General features: G+C 35.7%; 1 long non-coding RNA gene across 1 annotated transcript in view; it reads right to left on the bottom strand.

Moving 5' to 3' along the window:
- The window catches only part of LOC309658247, a 537,688-nt gene that overhangs the window by 164,179 nt on the left and 348,734 nt on the right, over positions 1–24,775 (bottom strand). Inside the window, exon 7 of the long non-coding RNA XR_014262136.1 lies at positions 2,614–9,829. This is a non-coding gene — a long non-coding RNA (uncharacterized lncRNA). The remainder of the gene's footprint in view (positions 1–2,613; positions 9,830–24,775) is intronic.

The following is a 24,775-nucleotide window of genomic DNA, read 5'->3' as shown; positions in this document are numbered from 1 at the left end:
CTTGCATATTAAACAAGAAAAATTTTCTTTGCTTCTACAATTAAGAGTACAGCAACTTTCAAGTATACAATACAGTATTATTGACTATAATTTTAAATGTTCTCATCACAAAAAAAGAAAGGGTAATTACGTGACACGATGGAGGTGTTAGCTAATGCTATGGTATTAAGCCTTCTGTAGGATATAAGTGTATCAAATCAACACGTACATCTTAAACTTAAACAGTGTTATATATCAGTTATATCTCAATAAATCTGAAAGAAAAAAAAGAGAACACTGTCTCCTTTTCCTTGAAAATCCCCACCCTCTAGATCCATCCTTCATTTTTTTAAAATGATTTCATTTTTTTTTAATTAATTTATTTATTTATGGCTGTGTTGGGTCTTCGTTTCTGTGTGAGGGCTTTCTCTAGTTGCGGCAAGTGGGGGCCACTCTTCATCGCGGTGCACGGGCCTCTCACTATTGCGGCCTCTCTTGTTGGGGAGCACAGGCTCCAGACGCACAGGCTCAGAAATTGTGGCGCACGGGCCTAGTTGCTCCACGGCATGTGGGATCTTCCCTGACCAGGGCTCGAACCCGTGTCCCCTGCATTGGCAGGCAGATTCTCAACCACTGCGCCACCAGGGAAGCCCCCATCCTTCATTTTTGAAGGTACATTTTCTCTATTATAAGAAAGGCAACAACGTGAAAGAAATGGTCACTGCTTACTGTCCCAGCTTTGCAGTCAGGACAACAATATAGAAGGATAGAAACTATGGCAAACTGTAGAGGTCATGTCTTGACTAAATTGAGGAGACAGAGTAACTCTCTAGTTGATAGTTCCCCTAGGATATAGACACATTTTTCAAGGGAAGATGCAAGTCTGGATTTTTACATGAAGTCCTCCAATTTTTAAATGCTGGCTCAAACAATTTAAAAATATAATACATAGGCCAAATAAAATACACCTGTGGATAAGTAAAAAAAAAAAAAATGAAGATTCTCGATAGTGCACACCTGGGTTTGAAACCTAACTATGCCACATAACAACGATGTCCTTAGCTTCTCTAATCCTCAGTTTTCTCATTTGTAAAATGGAGATTAAAAATAGTACCTGTAGGGGCTTCCCTGGTGGCGCAGTGGTTGAGAATCTGCCTGCCAATGCAGGGGACGCGGGTTCGAGCCCTGGTCTGGGAAGATCCCACATGCCGCGGAGCAACTAGGCCCGTGCGCCACAACTACTGAGCCTGCGCGTCTGGAGCCTGTGCTCCGCAAAAAAGAGAGGCCGCGATAGTGAGAGGCCCGCGCACTGCGGTGAAGAGTGGCCCCCGCTTGCCGCAACTAGAGAAAGCCCTCGCACAGAAATGAAGACCCAACACAGCCATAAATAAATAAATAAACCCCAAAGTTAAAAAAAAAAAAAAGTACCTGTAAAAGAATCATTGAAAGGATTACATGAGATAAAAAAAAGCACTCAGTACACAGTAAATGGTCAATAAATGTTAGCTAATGTTTATGCTAAGTAAATGAGTCAGGATTTAAACTAAAGTTTACCTTCCTCCAAAGCTCATGCTTTTTCACATCACCATTCATTTAACCAGCTGAGGATCCTTCACAGTGATTTAAGCACCTCTCCTAATTTCGTTCCATCCTGTAGTTGCTTTCCCCCCATATAACTGTGATTAATCCCCTGAACTTACTTTAGTTAGCACACTTAGAAAGCTAAACATTGGCTTTGGTCACCAATAAAAGAAATACCTAAAAAGTTTAGGCTCAACTGTATCACAAAAGTTGTGTGTGCATGTGAATGTGTGTATGTATGTGTGTGTGTGTGTCCCATATCTCACTCTGCATGCCAAGATGTTTACATATTCCTAAAACCAGCCTATTTGGTGATCTCAAGATGGCTGCTAATACATGGGATACGTGCTTCCTTATCCACATGTAGCAGGAAAAGAGAACATCTTTACTCCTGAATTCTCAGCAAAACCCTGAATTTCACTTCTATTAGAGCTAAGCCGACATGAGAATGGGATGGCAACCCCAGAACCAAAGCATACAATCAATGAAACGAACTGATCTGACTGGCATAGTCTACCTAGGTTTTTGGCTTCACCACTAGATGCCCACAAGAGAAATCGGCAACTGTTTTAAAAAGGGATTGAGGAGAGGGTTATCACAGAAGATATCAACAAATGTCCACTAAACTGGTTTTGAAATTTTGTTTGTTTGGAGAATTGAAGGGTAAGTTTTATTACCAGGGGGTGTTGAGATAGCCATGGACTGCACCAGTTATGCTCAGTGATAATTTTACATTAAATAATGCCACATTTTAACACAAAACAAAATGATACTTAGTATCACAAACTCTTACAGCTTAAAAACTAGAAGAAATCTTAGAGATCAGCTAATGCAACATATATATTTGATAGATAAATAAACATGTTTCCTGAATAGCATAAATGTCATGCTTAACATCAAACTTAAAAGTTAATTGTAACTGGAATCCATATTTCTCTACTCATATTTATGTTTTCTTTGAGCAGCTTAGAAAAAAGATACAAAACAAACCTCAATCCTTATAGAGAAAATTTAGATTGATAAAACATAAAGCAATTTTTAAACCAGACTTACATTCTCTAAGTACTTCTAAGAGGAGACAACTGATGGATCCCTGTTTGAGGGAGGAAATAGATAATAGTCTCTACATCTGCCTGGACACATGCTATGGTCCCACATAGCTATTCATCTGGCTTGATATATTTTCAAGTTCTCCAGCCTATAATATATGAAAAGAGAAAGGAGAAGAAGAAACAGAGAAAGGGGATGGGAAGGGAAGAGAAGGGAAGGGAAAGAAATAGCTTAATTACTAGACCTTGTATTTTGTCAAAGGCAAATCTTTTTCAAGGTTTTCAGATTTAAAAAAAAAAAATTTATATTGTTCTCGGATTTTGTCTCTGCCAACATCAATAGCAGAATATTGCCAGAAGTGGTAAGCAATGCAATACTAATACAATGCAATACCATACCATACCATACCATGCCATATCATACCATACCATGCAATGCAATACTATATATATATATATATATATATATATATATACACAAACATATACAAATATATACATATATATGCTTCACTTGATAGGGAAACCAAATCCATTATAAAATCTACATCTTTACAAGTTTTTTGTTTGTTTAGGGATAACAACGGTAGTATGATAAACCTGTGTTCTATACTCCTCACTTGAAAGTTAAAACATTGTGTTTTTATAGCTTTCAAAGATATTCCATAATTGAACCCTCTAAATGGTAAAGAATCTGTGCATATCCAAAGCAAGAAGAAAAATGAGCAAAGATTTCATAATGATTTTTCCCAAAACATACATTTCTCAATCTCACTATTCTTCCTGGTATTTTTCTCACATAAAAAGTATGATTTATAGCCTAGACTTTTAATGGAATAATGATTCTAATGTTAAGATTAACTATGGTCTGCATGGAACTGCTGTGTCAAACAACAGAACACAGGTTGAAAAAAGCCAATTTGGGGTTTAAATTAAAAATTAAAGATTGAAAAAAAATTTATTTCTCTGGAAATAATAGCCTTCTTGGACTACGTGGTTATCATTGTGTCCCTAATTCACTGGTAAATAAAGATTTACAAAGTATATATGTGGCTGCACAGCAAATAATCTTTTAACTACTTTTACCACTAGTTCGACCAGTTTGTTGGATGTTATTCATCAATGTTTCACTTCAGGGAAAAAATACTTGGAGCAGTGTGAAAATTATTTAACAGATAGCACCAGATTTCTTTTTGTGGAGGGAACCAACTTTGTGTAGGAAATGCAATGATACAAAAGTGAGTTAGGGAAGAGTGAAAGTGGTGATAGGTTGGCAAAAGCAAGTACAACAGAAGAAATATTTAAAATTCTCCACACTGGAAAAAAAGAGGTAAAGTATCCTCTTTTGCTTGCCTTTAATTACCTATTGTATACACAGAGAATCAAAAGTAGGGAAGGTGTGAAAACAAAGAAGAGAGAAGGAGGCACAAAGAGGATGAGGAAACACAACTAGGGAGCCTGGAGCTCAACTTCTGGAAATAGCTACAGGACTTCTAAAAACAGGCATGTCTTACCGTGAATTTTAAGTTATATGTGTTTCTTCAGGGTAAAAGTCTCCACCTACTCAAAAATTCAGGAAAACCTGGACACAAATTCCTTAAATAAATGGTTTGGTGAAAAGTGAGGGGAAAGGCTAAATACTCTGCTTCTTGGTTCATGTGGTGTGAAACAGAGACAGAGGCAGAATGGACAGACCATCCCCAAACTGACCTTACTCATCAGAAGATGATGACTTTATTCATCACTCATCTCAAGGACCTTAAATAGTATCTGGCATGTAGTAGGTGCTTAATAAATATTTGTTGGTTGAAGGAATGAATGCATGAATGAATGAATGAATTAATGGAGAATTTGAAAGGCAGCAGTGATTTTAAGAAAGTAAGCCCTTTGGGAACCATGCAAATCCTGGAGAGGTGGTCATACTGTTATATATGAAATGAAGTTTCAAGTAATCTTATCAAAATCTTACAGGTCAGTAAAAGCCTGGTTAACATCTAGTTTACATCTAGGTTAACATCTAAGACTTTTAAAAATCATTGTTTCAAGAATAAATATGACCAAAAGGTTTTTGTTTTTTTTTTTTTAAATCTTAAAGTATCTACTTTTGCTTGCCTTTAATTACCTATTGTACAGAGACTCAAAAGGTTTTTAAAGTCACTACTAAAAATAAATGTCCAGAGCATAATTTACAACTACTGGAAGAAAAGCATCCTGAAATACAGCTTTATGGACATCTAGTTAAACCAAAAACTCTATCAGGCTGATTTCAAAGTATTAAAGGGTTAAGCCTAACAAACTACCTTAAAACTTAGTGGCTTAAAAGAGCAAAAAATACGCATCATCTCCCAGTTTCTATGGATTGAAATGTAAGAACTACTTAGCCCAGTGATCCTGGCTTGGAGTGTCACAGGAGGTTGCAGCCATGATGTTGGCCACGGCTCAGTTTTCTGAAGGTCTGAATAGGGCTGGAGGATTTCCTCCCAGAGTGGTTCATTCAAGTAGCTGGCAAGTCAGTACCGTTTCTTGGCAGAAGGACTCAGTTCCTCATTACAAGGATCTCTCCTTAGGGCTGCTTGAGTGTCCTCACAAGTCAGCCAACTTCCACCAAAGCAAGTGATTCAAAAGAAAGACAGAAGCTTCAGTATCTTTTACAACCACCCTTGAAAGTGACACACCATGACTTCCACCACATTTGATTCATTAGAGGAAAGTCACTAAGTACAGCCCATAGTCAAGAGGAGGGAAATTAGGCTCCACCTTTTATAGACAGGCGTGTCAAAGATTTGGGGGACACATTTTAAAACCACCACAATTACTGTGAGTCAAAAATGTTAAGTATTCAGTTAAAAAGCTATATTTTAAATATATGTTGTACTTCAGTAATACAATGCAATTTAACAATTTAATGACTTTTTTTTTTTTTTGGGCTCTGTTGGGTCTTCATTGCTGCGCGCGGGCTTTCTCTAGTTGCAGTGAGCGGGGGCTACTCTTCGTTGCGGTGTGAGGGCTTCTCATTGCAGGAGCTTCTCTTGTTGTGCGGCATGGGTTCTGGGTACGCAGGCTTCAGTAGTTGTGGCACATGGGCTTCAGTAGTTGTGGCACATGGGCTTCAGTAGTTGTGGCTCGCGGGCTTTAGAGCTCAGGCTCAGTAGTTGTGGCGCACGGGCTTAGTTGCTCTGCAGCATGTGGGATCTTCCCGGACCAGGGCTCGAACCCGTGTCCCCTGCATTGGCAGGCGGATTCTTAACCACTGCGCCACCAGGGAATTCCCTTCACTGACTATTATTTTAGCAATTAGAAATGCATTATTTAGCAAATTAGAAGTAAAGTAGCCCGTGAAGAATATTCCTTTACTGTGTCACACTATTGAAGAATGTTGTTAAAATTAGATCTTAAATACAACTTCTTTAATGCCAAATCAGCAAGGTCTGCCAGGTTGATGAATTTTTATCCCATTTTTCCATCTTTATTCATTATTCCTAACATTTTTATTTAATTAAAACTTGGCCATCTCCAAATGAAACTGAAAATAGTTTTTAAAGACAGACGTCAATGCTTTGCATTCTAACAAAGGACAACGTGTGTATAGTTTCATGCATGCATTCCCAGAAAATATGTAGGTATTTATAGGCACTGTAGTGTATCAGAATGAAATTGATAATTCATTAAAATCACTTTAAAGAGCTGCCCTTGGCCACTGGGTTTGAAGATGAACTTCTAACTCACGACATTTCTTTTTGAAGGAATCGCTTTAAGAACACAAGTTATATTAACCTTAATGTACACCACTACAAGAAATAAAAAATGTCATAGTAAAACATTCAGTTGAAGAATTGCTACCCTTAGGCAACACAGAGAATGTTACCACCAGGTTTTGTAAAACAGTAAGTATTTGATATCTTTTAGGGACCACTACTAAAGTGTTTTTATGAATGAGGATACTAGATCTTAAGATTCCTATATTTGTGCTTTTGATTAATCAGTTATTAATTTAAATAACAAAAAATCATGGAGATTGTTGACATACAAGAAAGAAAATGAGCATTAAATATTAAAGATCTTTCCTAAATAATGCACTGTTTGAATAACCAGACTTGCTTTAATTAATATTTTCCATTGCATGTTTATTCATACCAGACAGGGGAATAATTCATGTACAGACTATTGAACCAATTTTCTGCAAATGTTAGAGAAACAGTGGACAGCTAATTTGACCAGAAATGGAAAAACATGACTGCTAGCTGATAATGATCATATCTTACTCTGAAATTATGGGTCAAAATTGTAAGGTTTACCTCCTTACTTCACTTAAAAACTTGTTGTGCTATTTTCCCATGTGTAATCCCCTCAAGGAACTTCTAATGTCCTTGAGGAAATTAGACCGGTATACATAGAAGGATCCCAGAATCCCGTTTAAGGCAGTATATGAAGAAGTACTGGGTTTTAATGATTATGGTATCAGAGGTCACACAATTCCAACATTGAATGCACCTCTAATATATATATTAGTGTCCCTTTAGCTGAGACCCTATGAATAACATGATTCCTGTTAGAAATGGAAGTTATCAACAGATTTTTCAAAGGTTCTAAGGGCAATATAATTAGTAACAATAAAAGATATATAACCCATCAATAGTATAATAGTTAACTGTTCATATACAAATTTTAATATTAACGAGCATCTCTTCCTCAAAGCAAGTCATACATAAGACTTACATTCCAAAAGCAGGACTCTATATGTACCTAGACCAAGCCAAAAACAAAAAATGAAAGTTTAATCTAGTGTTGTATTTGCAAGTTTTAATAACTGGAATCTTGAGGAAAGTAAATAATTCTGGGTTAACTTAAGTTTTCAGCATATTTGTCATTCATCACTGGGTAGAGTATAGTCAAATTTGATCTTTTGCATTATAATTGACGGCATTTTTAACTATATATTTAAGGTAACCACAGAAAATAATATCATCCAACACTGATCCATCATAATAATTCATGATTAGTATTTTCTCAGAAAAAGACATTGAGTTATATGCTATTATAACCATATTAACTGCTTATTCATACTAATACAAAAAGAAAAACATAGTCACCTATTCGCACAAAGATTTCTAAGTTTATAATAGCTAATGATCTTCCTAATATTAAGAAACCTACAAAACTCTAGAGTGACTCAGATGCTCCACTGCAGACTAAACATTCTCGAATAAAAACCAGAGCTGGGCAGTAGCTAAAAAAGCAAAAACAACTTTTACTCAGGACTATTGCAATAAGGTAAAAGTGACTCAGTACCAAACCTAGATTAATTGCAAATACAGGGCAAGTGGGAATATACAGCCAAGGAGTGGAAGGGGAGGGAGGGTAGTAGATGGAAAATTACTAAGGGGAACATCAGGGATAAGGAGAATTTCACCTAAACTGACCTAACAGGGTTCTTTGCTGAAGATAGGCCAGGGTAATCAGGCATCATCTGGGGGATGATGAAGGATGAAGAACCTGATCAGATATAGAGGGTGATCAGATATTGAGGATGGGGGACTCTTGCTAAACTGACTTGGCAGGATTCTTGCTAAAACTGGATTTTACAAGGAAGTATACAGGTGAGTCCAGGAGAAGGTTCAGGAGCCTAACTAAAGTTTGGTCAATCAAGCAAAGAATCTGTCAACATAAACATAGATGATTTTAGGATACATACTGTAGTGATGTACAATCACTGCATGATCATTTTCATAGTTAACATCTAGTTTCAAAAAGTTCTAAGTGTGAACACACTTATCAGTAGAGTTTAAAAGAAAAAACTACAGTCATCCTTCAGTATCCATGGGGGATTGGTTCCAGGATCCCCCGCAGATACCAAAATTGGACGGTGCTCAAGTCCCGCATATAAAATGGCATAGCATTTTCATACATAACCTACGCACATCTCCCATATACTCTAAATCATCTCTAAATTACTTATAATACCTATTGCAATGTAAATGCTATGTAAATAGTTGTAAATAAAATGTAAATGCTATGTAAATAGCTGCAGGCATGGTGCAAACTCAAGTTTCGCTTTTGGAACTTTCTGGAATTTTTTTAAAATATATTTTTAACCCACAGTTGGTGGAATCCACAGATACAGAACCTGCAGATACAGAGGGCCAACTGTATTTTTCTTCATAATTGTGAGCACATGGAGGGTCATTCTAAACATATTTTCAAAGTTCAAAACTGTAAAGAAGGAGGCTGATAGATTTGAAAACATAAACATTTCAGAAATTTGAATAATAAAATGCCATTATCAATGTTTACAAAAGACACACTGGCCTCAGCACTAGTCCATTGATCCAATAAGAAGCCTCCACCTTAGAATTTCTTATATTCACTGTTGCCCCTACTAGGAACTCTGTTGCTCAGGTCTCCAGATGTCCTTATTTCTCTCACTTCCTTCAAATTTCTACTCAACTGTCAGTTTCTCAGTGGGGTCTTTCATGACCACTTTATATAAAATAAATGACACACCTCCCCAAAAGAAGCGGGTATTCTTATTCCCCCTTACGCTACTTTATTTTGTTCAGAGCATTAGTCTGCCTCTGACATACTTTGTATTTAGTTGTTTGTTTATTTTCTGTCTCCATTCCCACTCTAAACAAAAGCATGATCCATGAGGTTAAGGACTTTATTTTGCCACTACCATATCCCCAGTAACTAGAATGGTTGCTGCTCCATAGTCTGTGCTCAATAGGTTTTCATTAAATGAATTCATAAAAGAAAAAAAGGATTTTAAAATATTGCTACATGCTGCCAGAATACCTCCCCAAAATGTTGCAGCAATCACCACTATTCTGCAATATGTAAGAATGACTGTAACTGCTTCCCCATACTTTCACCAACACTAGACATTATCAATCTATTATGTATTTATTTATTTATTATCAAAAGGATAGGTGTAGCTTTTATCAAATGAATAGTCAAACCTAATTTATAGCCAGGAGTATATATTTTTGTTGATATATCCCTATGTAACACACTATACAGAATGCAAACAGAAACAATGCAGATGAAGTTTCAGAGTTAATATCCTCAATAGTTCATGCTCATGCCTTTTAGCTCTAAGAATTAAAATGCAAATAAAATACATCTTCAGGGGAACCTGGGTAAGGCAGTAATCCTTCCATTTCAAGAAAGCATCTTTCAGCCAGCACCATCCTTCTGTGAAATAAGCAGTTTCTCTGGCAGGTCTGAAAGAAAGAATGAGAAAAATGAGAGGATCACTCATTATAACTGCCCTCCTGGAATCCTTTCAAGATATGCTTCCATGACGTAAAGAGAATTCAGAGGCTAAGAGGCACTCTACTAAGATTTACGGGAGGCTTTGGAATAGATCCACATGAAAGATAAATACAAATGTGCAAAAGAAAGCCAGATGTGGCAGTGGTAAAGACATTCCTCATGTGACATGGAAGACCCCAAGGAACAGTGATTCTGGGGATGCAAACTCAGCCTGTTGAATAGCTCTTGAGAATGACAGTTGTAAAAGAACATCAAGCAATTGGAAGACCTATGGGGAAATTGGCTTAGAATCGGTAACTAGATGGTCTGCATGATAAAGTTTCTAAGGCACAGATTATCTTTAAAATATCTCAGTGTTCAAAGATCACTGCCGTACCCAATGTAGAAATTACAAAGATGGGCCATTCTTTGGATAGTTCTGAGTTAATACAAATAATAGCATAAACCAAAATTAAAACAACATTCTGCCATTCTTTTCTTTTTAAGTTATTCTTTCCTCTCGTATTTAATAGGATTTTAAAATGTAAAATAGCTGTCTTTCCAAATTGCAAACTATAGATGTTCTATATAAACGCCAAATACTCAGGCTTACTTCTAATTTTAGCCAAATTCCCCATTTGAGAGACAGAGCTTAAGCTGTCATTAAAGCAAAAAAATAAAAAAATAAAAAATAATTAATTAAATACTGCCAGATTACAGAAGACTTGGATCATTTCAATGATGTTGCCAACAGATGGCAAATTCAGGGCAATTGAAGATAATGCCAAAATAATTACTTCTCATGCCAGGATCCAAGCTAAGAGTGTGCTCTCTGAGAAACAATGATTCTGCTCACTGCTGAGGAAAAAGACATACACACACAAATATTAGGAGAAAAATAATCAAATCTATAGAAATTAAGGCTGAGAACTAAGGTTAAAAATATTCTAGTAGAAGGAAAGGAAAAGGGGAAGGAATACTTTAAATAAGCCAATTAAGAATAAAATTATATTAAAATTATTCAATGGTAATAATGCTGACCTTTTTAAAGCAGTATATGTATAGTCCATGTCCTTTTACAAGTATGTTCTCATTCAACCCACAGGAACGCTATGAGCTTGATTTTATTATTATCCACATTTTACAGATAAGGAAACTGAGGGATAAAGAAGTTAAATAACCTTCCCAAGGTCACAACTTGTAAGTGGTAGAGCCAAGATTCATTGCTAGACATTCTGATTCCAGAGACCCTACCCTTGGACATCACACCACTATGTATCAGGTTAAATGTTCAATGTAAACACCCAAAAGGCAGTTTAACTTTCTGTTTGAAGGCAACCCAACTCTGTAAGCCTGGTTCACTATGACAGCATTGCTCTGCTCGCATAAAACTCAAAGGTTCATTGATTCAAACATTTAATTAGCACTACGTATAACACAAACATCACATCAGGCACTAGAGAGATGACAATTTATTTCCAGCTCAGAAACAGCTTATAGCCCAGCAGGAAATAATACAGATATGTAAACAAAAATAATCATAATGTGATACAGGAAGTGACATCCTATGAGGTACATTTCAAATATAAAAAGTTACAGACTTACCAAAATACTATTGCATTTTTATCTCAGGTAGGGAGGGGGAAATGAGAAGAAAGAAAAGAATAAGAAAGAAATAACGGCTGAAAACTTCCCAAACCTGGGGAGAGATTTGTATATTCAAGTTCATGGAGCATATAGGTCATGCTAAAACTTCAATTCAAAATAATCTTCTCCAAGACACAGTATAAGAAAACTGCCTAAAATCAAAGTCAAAAAGAGAGTTTAAAAAGCAGTAAGAAAAATCAAATTTCTTTCATACAAGGAAACCTCCATAACGTTATTAGCAGATTTCTCAGCAGAGACATTACAGACCAAGAAAGAATGGGAAGATATATTCAAAGTGGTGAGAGAAAAAAAAACTGCCATCCCAAGAATACCCAGCGAAGTTATCCTTCAGAAATGAAGATGAGATAAAGAATTTCCTAAGACCTATCTTACAAGAAACACTGAAAGCAATTCTTGAGGATGAAATGAAAGGATACCAACTAGTAACATGAAAACTTATGAAAATAAATAACACACTAGTGAAGGCAATATATAGTTAAATTCAGAATATGCTAATACTGTAATATGGTGGTATATTAACCACTTAAAGCTAATATAAAGGTTTAAGAACAAAAGTAATAAAAATAGCTACAGTTACAAGAACTTATTAATGGATACACAATATAAAAGGATGTAAAGTGTAACATCAAAAATATAAAATGTGGAGGGGGTAATGAAACAGTAGAGTTTTCATATGCAATTGAAGTTTAGCTGTTATCAGCTTAAAACAGACTATTATAACTATAAGATATTTGAGGTAAGCCTCAGGGTAACCACAAAGCAAAAACCTCTAGTAAATACATGCAAGATAGAGAAAGAAATTAAAATATACTGCCATGGAAAATAATTAATTTACAAAGGAAGATAGCAAGAGAGGAACAAAGGAATAAAGGAATTACAAAACAGCAAGAAAACAATTAATGAGATGGCAACAGTAAGTACTTACCTATCAATAATTACTTTAAATGTAAACGGATTAAATACTTCAATCAGAAGGCACAGTGGCTGAATGGAGACAAAATAAGACCCAACCATATGCTGCCCACAAGAGACTTACTTCAGCTTCAAGGACACACATAAGCTCAAAGTGAAGGGATGGAAAATGTTATGCCACACAAATGGATACCAAAAGAGAGTAGGCGTAGCTATACTTATAGCAGACAAAATTAATAGACTTCAAGTAAAAAATGGTAACAAGAGACAATGAAGGTCATTATATAATGATAAGGGGTCAATTCATTAAGATAATATAACAATTATAAGTATATATGCATCCAACATCAGAGCATTTAAATATATTAAGCAAATATTAACAGATCTGAAGGAGTAATAGACAATAATATAATAATAATAGTAGGTTACTTCAATATTCCACTTCAAAAATGGATAGATTAATCCAGACAGAAAATCAATAAGGAAATATTAAATTTGAACTATACTTTAGACAAAACAGGCCCGACAAATATATACAGACATTCCATCCAACAGCAGCAGAATACAGTTTTCTCAAACACACATGGCATATTATCCAGGATAGGTCACATGTTAGGTAACAAAACAAATATCAAAAAATTTAAAAAGATTAAAATTATACCAAATATATTTTCTGACTACAATGGAATGAAACTAGAAATCAATAACAGGGGAAAAATGGGAAAATTTATTAAAATGTGGAAATTAAACAAGATGCCACTGAACAACCAATGGGTCACAAGAAATCAAAAGGGAAATCAAAAAATACCTTGAAATGGACAAAAATGAAAAAATTGACTAAAACTTATGGGATGCAGCAAAAGCAGTGCTAAGAGGGACGTTTATAGCAATAAATGCCTACATTAAGAAAAAAGAAAGATCTCAAACAACCTAACTTTATACCTTAAGAAACTAGATAAAAAAGAATAAACTAAGCTCAAAGGTAGAAGAAGGGAGGACATAAAAAAAGATCAGAACAAAAATAAATGAAATAGAGAATGAAAAACACAGAAATGATCAATGAAACTAAGAGCTGATTCTTTGAAAAGATAAACAAATTTGACAAACCTTTAGCTAGTCTCACCAAGAAAAATATGAGTACTCAAACAAATAAAATTATAAATGAAAAAGGTAACAGTACAACTGATAAAACACAAAGGATCATAAGAGACTACTATGAATGATTATATGCCAACAAATTGGACAACCTAGAAGAAATTAATTAAATTTTTAGTAACAAACAACCTACTAACCCTGAACCATGAAGAAATAGAAAATCTGACAGATCAGTAACCAGTAAAGAGATTGAAGCAGTAATCAAAAACCTCCCAACAAGGAATATCCCAGGACCAGATGGTTTCCCAGATAAGTTCTACCAGACATTTAAATAAGAATGAATGCCAATCCTTCTCAAACTCTTCCAAAAAACTGAAGAGGAGGCAACATTTCCAATCTCAGTTTCTTAGGCTAGCATTACTTTATACCAAAGACAGATATGGATACTACAAGAAAAGAAAACTAAAGGCCAATATCCCTAATGAATATAGATGCAAAAATTCTCAAAAAAATACTAGGTAACCAAATTCAACATCACATTAAAAGAATTTTAGGACTTCCATGGTGGCACATTGGTTAAGAATCTGCCTGCCAATGCAGGGGACACAGGTTCGAGCCCTGGCCCGGAAAGATCCCACATGCCGCAGAGCAACTAAGCCCATGCACCACAACTACTGAGCCTGCGCTCTAGAGCCCGCGAGCCACAACTACTGAGCCACGTGCCACAACTACCAAAGCCCATGCACCTAGAGCCCATGTTCCACAACAAGAGAAGCCACCTCAATGAGAAGCCCCCTACTGCAACAAAGAGTAGCCCCCGCTCTCCACAACTAGAGAAAAGCCCACGTGCAGCAACGAAGACCCAATGCAGCCAAAAATAAATAAATAAATAAATTTATTAAAATAAAATAAATAAAAGAATTTTACACCATGATCAAGTGGGATTTATCCCTGAGATGAAAGCGTGCCTCAACATACAAAAATCAATAAATGTGATACACCACATTAACAAAATGAAAGATTAACATCATATGACAATCTGAATAGATGCGGAGTAAGCATCTGACAAAATTCAACATCATTTCATGATAAAAACTCTCAGGTATAGAAGGAATGTACCTCAACATAATAAAGGTCATTATATGATAAGCCCACAGCTAACATCATACTCAACAGGGAAAGGTTGAAAGCTTTTCCTCTAATATCAGGAGCAAGACAAGGGTGCCTACTCTCACTACTCCTATTCAACATAGTACAGAAAGTCCTAGCCAGAGCAATTAGGCAAGAAAAAGAATAAAAGGCAAAAGGCATCCAAATTGGAGAGGAAGAAATAAATTGTCTTAGTTTGCTAACAACATGATCTTGTATACAGAAAATGCTAAAGAAACTACCAAAAAAAACTGTTAGACCTGATAAACAAATTCAGTAAAGTTTCAGGATAGAAAATCAACATACAAAAATCAATTGCATTTGTATATACTAGCAATCAACTATCTGAAAAAAGATAAAGAAAACAATCCCATTTACAACAAAATCAAAAACAATGAAAAATACTTAGAAATAAATTTAACCAAGGAAGTGAAAGATCTATACACTGAAAACTATAATACATTCATGAAGAAATTAAAGAAGCCACAAATAAATAGAGAGAGATCCTGTTTTCATAGGTCAGAACTAATGTTGTTAAAATGTCCATACTACCCAAAGCAATCTACAGATTCAGTGCAATCCTTAACAAGTTTCCAATAGCATTTTTCATAGATATGGCAAAAACTACTCTAAAATTGTATGTAACCGCAAAAGACCCTGTACAGCCAAAGCAATCTTGAGAAAAAACAAAGCTAGAGGCACTATACTTCCTGATTTCAAACTATATTATAAAGCTATAGTAATCAAAACAGTATGATACTGGCATAAAAATAGACACATAGACCAATGGCATAGAATCAAGGGTGCAGATTTAAACCCTTGCACATGTGCTCATATAATTTTTGACAAGGGAGGCAAGAATACTCGATGGGGAAAGAATAGTCTCTTTGATAAATGATGTTGAAAAAAATGGATAGTCACATGCAAGAGAATGAAACTGGACCCCTATATTATACCATTCACAAAAATGCAATGCATTAAAGACTTAAATGTAAGGTCTGAACTGGTAAAATTCCTGGTAGAAAATATAGCGAAATGCTCCTTGCCATAGGTCTTGGCAATGATATTTTTGGATGTGAAACTAAAAGCACAAGCAACAAAAGCAAAATCACCAAGTGGGATTATATCAAATTAAACAGCTTCTGCACAGCAAAAGAAACAATGAACAAAATGAAAAGGTAACCTATGGAATGGAGCACATGTACGCAAACCATATATTTGATAAGGGATTAATATCCAAAATATATAAGGAACTCATACAACTCAATAGCAAAAAAAAAAAAATCTGATTTTAAAATGGGCAGAGGACTTGAATAGACATATTTGCAAAGAAGATATACAAATAGCCAACAGGTACATGAAAAGTTGCTCAACATCATTAATCAACAGGGAAGTGCGAAACAAAACCACAATGAGATACTACCTCACACCTGATAAAATGACCATTATCAAAAAAGACAAGAAATAGCAACTGTTGGCAAGGATGTAGAGAAAAAGGGGCCCTTGTGCACTGTTGGTGGGAATGTAAATTGGTGCAGCCACTATGGAAAACAGTATGGGGGTTCTTGAAAAAATTAAAAATAGAACTACCATATGATCCAGAAATTCCACTCCTGGGTATTTAACTGAAGAAAACAAAAGCACTAATTCAAAAAAAATATATGCACCCTCATGTTTACTGCAGCATTTTTTACAATAGCCAAGACATGAAAATAACCTAAGTGTCCATCAATGAATGAATGGATAAAGATGACATGATTATTATATATATACACATACATATGTATATGTATATATACATATATGTATATATACACATATGTACATGTATATACATATATTATACTACACACACACACACACACACATACACACACACACACACACACACACACACACACACACACACAATGGAATTCTATTCAGCCAGGGAAAAAAAAATGATATCTACCATTTGCAACAACATGGATGGAACTTAAGGGCATTGCGCTAAGTTAAGTAAGTCAGATAGAGAAAGACAAATACCATGTGATCTTATTTAATATGTGAAATTTTAAAAAACAACAAACAAACAAACAAAAACTAGTTCATAGATATTTGCCAGAAGTGGGGGGTAGGAGATAGGTAAATGAGCAAAGGGGGTCAAAATAAATGTCATGGAGATGTAATGTACAGCATGAGGATTATAGTTAATAATACTGTGTTGCATATTTGAAAGTTGCTGAGAGTAGATCTTAAAAGTCTTGATCACAAGAAAAACAATTGTAACTATGTATGGTGATGGTGATGGACGTTAACTAGACTTACTGTGGTGATCATTCTGCCATATATACAAGTACCAAATCATTATGCTTTATACCTGCAACTAATATAATGTTATACGTCAATTATAATTATAATACCTCAATTTTTTAAAAAGTATTCAAATATAAAATGCAGGCTATGGCAAAAGAACAGGCAAAAAAATTTTTTTACATAAGCAGTACTCTAGTTGATAACGTTTTTTCCCACAGGGGCTTAGATTAACAGTTTTAAACAACTATATATGTATATCGGAATTGAACAATGAAGTAAATGGATAGTGGATGGTGGGAGCAGGTTTTTCACTATTTGAGAGGAAATTACAGACAAGCAAGGGGACAAGACTAGAATGATCCTTGTGGTAATGGATTAGAATGGGAGACATCAGTATAAACTCATGTTTAGCTTAATATAAATATAGATGGAAATGTACAGAAATACTTACAGATATGTGTATATGCACAGGTTTATATACTTACATATACTTCCTTTTTCTGTCAGCTGTGAGGCCTAAGAGAAACAACATGCCAGTAGCAGCTAACACACCTAAAAGCCCAAATTTTGATTTATAATACCATGCTCAATAAAAGAAACCAAAGCTACCTGGAGAAATGTCTGATTCTAGGACTTGGGAAGTAATTATTCAAGATGAGCATGGAATATCTTGTATAGAGTAATTTTAAAAATAAGCCAAAATTGGTAAGGGTATGTCAAAATGGTACAGAAACCAACTGCAAGAGCTCCCAAAGGCCAAAGCTGGAACAATTTGAGCAACAAATAATAAAGTTGTATTAGATTATAACCCAAAGTATAAAATAAATACTCATAAGTCCATACTAATCTAAATAACTGAATGAATAAATAAACAGAGGGAAAATACAGAAATCTCAATTTGACCTGGAGAATATTCTGCAAAATGCATGAACAGTACTCCTCAAACTATCAAGGTCATCAAATACAAGGGAAGTCTAAGAAGCTGTCACAAACAAGAGGAGCCTAAGGAAACATGACATGTAAATGTAATGTGGTATCTTGGATGGGATCCTGGAACAGAAAAAAGACATTAGACGACAAAAACTAAAGAAATCTGAGTAAAATCTGGACTTTAGTTGGTAACAATGTATCAATGCTGGTCCATCAGTTGGGCTAAATGTATCATACTAATGTATATATTAATAATAGGGGAAACCAAGTATGAGGTATTATAGGAACTCTCTGTACTATCTTCACAACTTTTGTGTAAGTCTAAAACTACTATAAAATGTAAAAGTTTATTAAATATAAATATCTATCATAAGAAATAAAAAGAATTTAAAGAATGTACAAATCAAATTGACTATTTTTACATTTATGAGTTTCTAAAAAGAAAAATAGCATCCTATGAATATGTACCTCCAAGTATTACGTGGTTAAGTACCTTAAAAACTTATACATGGGAAAGATGGACATTTTTCTCAATATGTAAGAATATTACAAGAATAGAGCAACTTTTTAGCAAATTCCAAGAAGTAGGACTTCTGAAAAAAATAAAGGACTCAAGTAAAGAGTTGCAGGACAAACCTGAAGTGGATAGAATTGGTATTATTAAAGAATAAGATTGTCTCCCTGAATGACTCTCTCTCAGTTCCTAGGAAGGCTTGTTCTTATTTTTCTAACCAAAACTTTCAAAAAGATGGGCTTGAAATGAACTGCCAAAGACTGAATGGACAGTGGTCAATTGTCAAATCAATTGAACAAAAGAGGATCATAGACTCTCAGAGCCGGCAAAATCACCAGGGTCAAACCTCTATTTCTTACATGAGGAGGCTGAGATGCAGAGAGATGAGGTGCCTTGTCCTACAAAATATGTGCAGCTGGTGATTCAGGATTCTACAGCCGAATTCCCTCTATCTCCAGGGCCATGCTTCTCCCAGTGTATAATACCAGTGACAGCGAATGACTGCTACCTGTTACTTCTTATAGCCACTGCTTCCCCAGTACACTCTCATTCTCTCCCCTCTCTTGGGATAGACAAAGGTTTTTCTATCACAATCCACTTACTCACTGAGCATACACAGAGATTCAAATAGTTCTCTAGGCAGTACCCCATGCATCCTCTACCCAGGATAAGAATTGACACAATTGATAACAGTAAACTTTTAGTCCATTCTTAAAAGACAAGAAACAGTACTAATATAAAGCAGCTATGCCCTAAGGTGACAAGTTAATGCTGGAACTGGAGTGAACAGCCTCCTATCATAATAAACCCATTAAAGTAATGTTTGCTTATTAAACTGGAACCAATTAAAAGTAATCAACAAAAAAAAGTGATCTATTTCTTCTACTATATTAATTTAATTTGCATGGGAATAAGCTCTACCTCGAATTAATCACTTCAATGAGAGTTGGTTAAAACAGTTAGGTTTTCCAGCCTATCAAGTTTTAAACTAAAATGGAGAAAAACACAAAAGCAGTTCAGTTTAAATAAAAGTACTTTGAAGCTTTGAACTTCAAAATAATCAGATATTGAGCAGACATAGCTATTTTTCCAACTTAGATCCTAATTAGTTTTCTTCGGTATGAGGCTGATATGCATCCAATAAACTTGCAAATTTAGCAATTATCTGTAAAAATCTTTTCCTTTAAATAACTTGAGAGTTGTCTCCTGGGAGTGAACATATAAGCAACAGATAGAGAAATGTTTAAAAATGACAAATTTGCCTGACTAAAATATATTTAGAAACGTGAAAAATCTGTGCTTAAATAGGTTACCTCAAAATCGCATCACGTGACCATGAATTTCAAACTTATTAAACTTTCAAAATCTCAAAGGTGTAAGGAAAATGTCAGCAGTTCCTGGCAAGCAAGAGTAAACTTTATACTATGATAATGCTTCACAGTCTGCAAAGTCTGAATTTCAGAGCAGAAAGAAATCTCAGCAACCACCTAAACGAAATTCTGTGTTTCACATTTGTTCATTATACTTACAGTCTGAGTGAACTCCCAGAAGGGACAAGGGTAGCTGGGATTAAAACCCCAGGGTACTGCCTGCTCACTCAGGGCTTGCCACCTCTTCCCATCATAACGTGCGGCCCTCTCGGTTTCCTCTCTTCAGAGCTGGCTGGCTGCCAGGCTTATACAACAAAGAAACCTGCACTCCCTCATCCTCATCTGTTTTCTTGGTTCCTCTTCACCCTAAAAGTCAAGACTATTTACTTTGGGATCTTTATTTCCTCATAGAGCTGGTCAAGACCTGACTGTTTGCTTTCTAGCTTAAAGTAATAGGTCTAAAATATAATAACAACCTTTATTTTTTTCCTTCTAAAATAGGGTGACAGTAAGTAAAATATATCTTTCGGATCCAGGATGAGCAAAAGAGAAGTTATTAAAGTATCTGCTAATTAAAGAATAATCATACTAAGTGGAGCTCCGCTCAGCGACTCAACATAGTTGGTTTTGTGGTAAAGAAACAGGCTCTGGAGTCAGACTTCCAGAGACCTTACATCCTGCTTCTCCCACTGATTAACTGTGTGACTTTAAGCTCGATGCTCTTCTTACCACATCCTCACCAGTTTTATAGCTCAAAAAAAAAAAGGAAAGAAAACATCAACATACATATATTTATATATCTGAAATTATAAAAATATGTAATTATATATAAAATTATATATATAAGTCCCTGGATTACTGCCTCAATGCCTCTTTTTAAAATATCAAATAACACATTATTTCATTACTTTTTATCTTTCAGGGGTTATCTCTGCTATACTAAATACGTGTCAGTCAGCCTATGATGTAATCCAGGGGCTACTTACACAACAAGTTCCTTAAAATTTCCAGGTCTCAGGTTTCCTCATGTATAATCCTTAAAGAATGAAAGGAGACAACAACTATTCTGCTATGTGTTAAATGTAGAGATTTAGCAGACTTTTCACCCTCTTCTAGGCTTCTCCCTTTATAACAGAGGCTAGAATCTTAGGAACTATATTTCTCAGACTCCTTTGCCAATGTGATTCTAGATATAGTTTAGTTTCTACAATTCGGGTGAGTTTTGGAAGACAGAGACAGCTACAGTACATTACTCTTCCTTTGGTAGTGGCAGGTAATCATGTGACCTCTGGCAGACATAATGCTTCACAGTGGCCTCTGGATATTTCCCACCCCCATCCCCGCCCACACCTCAGCATTACCTATCTTCATGCTACAAGTTGTCTGTCTTTTCCTAACATGGCAAAAGCAGCAACCTCTTGATCCTCTAAAAATCTAGAGCCAACAGAAAGTCGGTGACTTTTCCTGACCTTCACTCTTCAAGCCCATCCAATAATTCTGTAATCAACCAATCACCTGTATTAAATTCCTCTCTTCACAAAATACTTAGAATAATGTCTGTTTTCCTGACTGACCTGACTGATAAACCTATAAAGTATTCATCACAGTGCAGTGCCTAGCACACAGTAGGCACTCAATAAAGATAACTTGTAATGGTAATAGTAGTAATAGCCACAGCAGGAGGAGGAGTAGAGGCAGTAAACTAAATACCCACATTCTCAAACAAAACAAGGATAAAGTACCACGCAAATGAGGGGAAGTTCTGGATTATGGAAATCATGAGAGAAATGCTACCTTAGTTTTCAGAATTAGATGCAATAATTCAATTCAGGTGTCATGCTATTTTGTTGAACAATACATGGATTTGCAAGTATTGTTTGTGTATTTTATATCCATGTGATTTGGAGGAATGATCTCTAGACAAGAAACCAGGAAATCCGGATTCAAATCTCACTCAGCCAATTTTTAAACTGTGATCTTGTATAAGTCAGCTTTTGGTGCTTCAGTTTTCAAATCTGCAAAACGAAGTAGTTGAACCAAATGCTCAGTGAGGGCCTATTCAGCTGTTTAATGTTCTGCTTTTATAACTAAGTATGTGAAGGGCTTTAAGGTCCTTGAAGACTATTGCCCAAAGTCATTTAAATATTCCCCTGAAATCAAATGTATGTGATTAATTTTCTGAAGAAAGAAAGCATTTGCATATCAAAAGGTATTTTTCATTTTGATATAGCCTAGCTCCTGTCCCAATTATCACCAAATTTTTATTAATAAAGTAATGCTGTCTCACTTCAACCAATTTACCATCGAGAGAAAGGAGACAGACCTGAAAAGTATCCATTCATTCCAGCTCCATCTCAGAGAGCAATTATACACTCTTTTCAATCATCAAATCCAAACAAACAAGTAGCTCCTAGTAAAAAAAAAAAAAGGAAAAAGTAGAGGAGAGATGAGAGAGATGCAGAGAAAGAGAGAGAGAGAGACAAAGAGACAGAGAGTCAGAAACAGAGATGAAAAGACAAGAGAGAATATGGAAACATTTTGAAAAGCACAAAGCACTCAATAAATGTAAATATAGGCAGCTTCAACCACCCACTGGAGAATTAGTTAACCAATCAATGAATTGTACTTCTTTATGTTGCTTGAAAGTTTAAATTACCTAAGGCAGTCCAGCAGACAGTGGTGAGAGCACGAGCTTTGAGTCCAGGCAGACACAACTGAATGCCAGATTCAGTAATCACCAGCTGTTTAACTGTAAACAATTTGACCTCCATGTGCCTCCGTTTCTCATTAGTAACATGAGAATAACAGTAATATCATAGGATTGTTGTGTGGATTAACTGACAAAATACATGTCTACACATGCACTTATCAAGGTATTTAGTATAGAGTAAATGCTCCATACCTGCTAGTTATTGGTAGAAATTGCCCCTCCCGCCTGAGTTGTCTCACTTCATGAACTATCCTTAGCTAACCCATTGGTGCCTTTTGCAGCAACGTCATTATTCTAAGCCCAGCTCTGTAGGGCTAAATTGATTTCAGCCTACCCCATTTGGGACATGTGAAGATATGCTGAAAGGAAAAACCAGAACAAATTAGAAAGTAAATTAAACTAAGTTGAAGCTGAAGTTGAATTATAAAGGAAAAGTATGATCTTTTTAAGTGATTAGGAATACTCTATTCAGTCACAACTCAATCTTTTAATCTGCTTTTATTTTCAGCAGATGCTTACCCATTCAGTCCTAATTAAATTATAAAAATGACTGTGCACCTGAAAAGACCAACACGTGTGCTGGCACTTCCACATGAGCATGACTAATCAGATAACCTTCAGTGACAGAGGATTTTGCAAAATCTAAAGGAAAGAGGGAAAAGGTACAAATCCAAGGGGCCTCAGAAAAATATTTCTCAGTATACTAATAAACTAGTATCTTATCAGGCAGTTATTCTCAAAGTGTGGTCCATGGCCCTTTATGGGCTGTCACACACTTTACAGTGGGCCACGAACTTCTCCAATTCAGTGGCAATACCATTAACAAATATTCCTTAGATGTAATATGTGCTATTAACTATTCTAGATGTTGAGGATACAGCAGTAAATAATATAGAACAAGTCCTTGCTCTCCTGGGCTTACTTTCTAGTGTCCAGAGACAGACACATAAAAATTAATAAGTAATATATATTCTGTGTCAGATGATGATAAGTGCTTTGGAGAATAATAAACAGTTTAGGTGCATAGAATTGCCATGGTGGGGAGCAAGTTTCAATTTTAAATAGAATAGTCAGGGAAAGGCTCACCAAGATGATAACATATGAGTAAAGATCTCAGTGAGGTGAGTTGTAAGCTATTTGCATATTTGGGGAAAGAGAATTCCAGGCAGAGGGAAGAACAAGGCACAGACACTAGGGTGAGGAAGTGCAAGGAAGCCAGTGTGGTCAATCTTTTTTCTAACTCCCTTTTTCACCCAATGCAGTAAGTGCACCATGGAATATTTTGACCTCCCCAAAACCACCTCCCCCAAATCAGGAAAGTCCTCAGATGCACTGCTGCAAGTTGAGCCCTGTACAGCGGAGACCTGGGCAAATTACTCAGAACAACATGATACAATTAAAAAAGAAGCATGTCCAGTGAAGATTCGTTTTGTGCTGGTATATGCTTCAAGGCACTTCCCTAACTTTATCTCATAAGAACTCCAAGGACTGAGACACCATCTCCCTCCAGAGCCACCCTGATTTCTATATTTGGGTTACTTTCCTACACAGTTTGCCATGGACTGAGATACAGTTTTAAGACTTCTCCCCTTCCTTTCCCTGCCCCTTCTTTAGACAGATTCTTTAAAGGTTTTTCCCTGTGATTTTACCAATAACAACTCTAGGAAAAGCAAGGGGAATTAATAGCATAATAAACACAGGGATCCTACCAAGTTATAAGACAGGACACGGGGAGGGGGAAGGGTAAACTGGGACGAAGTGAGAGAGTGGCATGGACATATATACACTACCAAACGTAAAACAGATAGCTAGTGGGAAGCAGCCGCATAGCACAGGGAGATCAGCTCGGTGTTTTTTGACCACCTAGAGGGGTGGGATAGGGAGGGTGGGAGGGAGACGCAAGAGGGAGGAGATATGGGGATATATGTATATGTACAGCTGATTCACTTTGTTATAAAGCAGAAACTAACACACCATTGTAAAGTAATTTTACTCCAATAAAGATTTTCAAAAAAAAAAAAAAGAAGCATGTCCAAATGAATATCATATTACAGTCTCTTAACTCTGGAAAATACAAGCCCTGTGAATAAAAACTAAAGAATAGCAATCATGTAATAATGGCATTCATTCAATAGTCAGCAAATATTTGGTAAGCATGAATTATGTTTCAGATATTATTCTTTATATTATTATTAGGAATACAAATAAGTAGACCATTTCCTCTCATCCTGGGCTTGGACAGATAAAAGGGACACATTCACAGAATCATGTG

This window comes from Balaenoptera physalus (assembly GCF_965194825.1).
Source record: "Balaenoptera physalus genome assembly, chromosome: 3".
NCBI lineage: Eukaryota > Metazoa > Chordata > Mammalia > Artiodactyla > Balaenopteridae > Balaenoptera > Balaenoptera physalus.
Note: the sequence above shows the minus strand (reverse complement) of the source record. Positions and strands in the feature narration are given on the sequence as shown.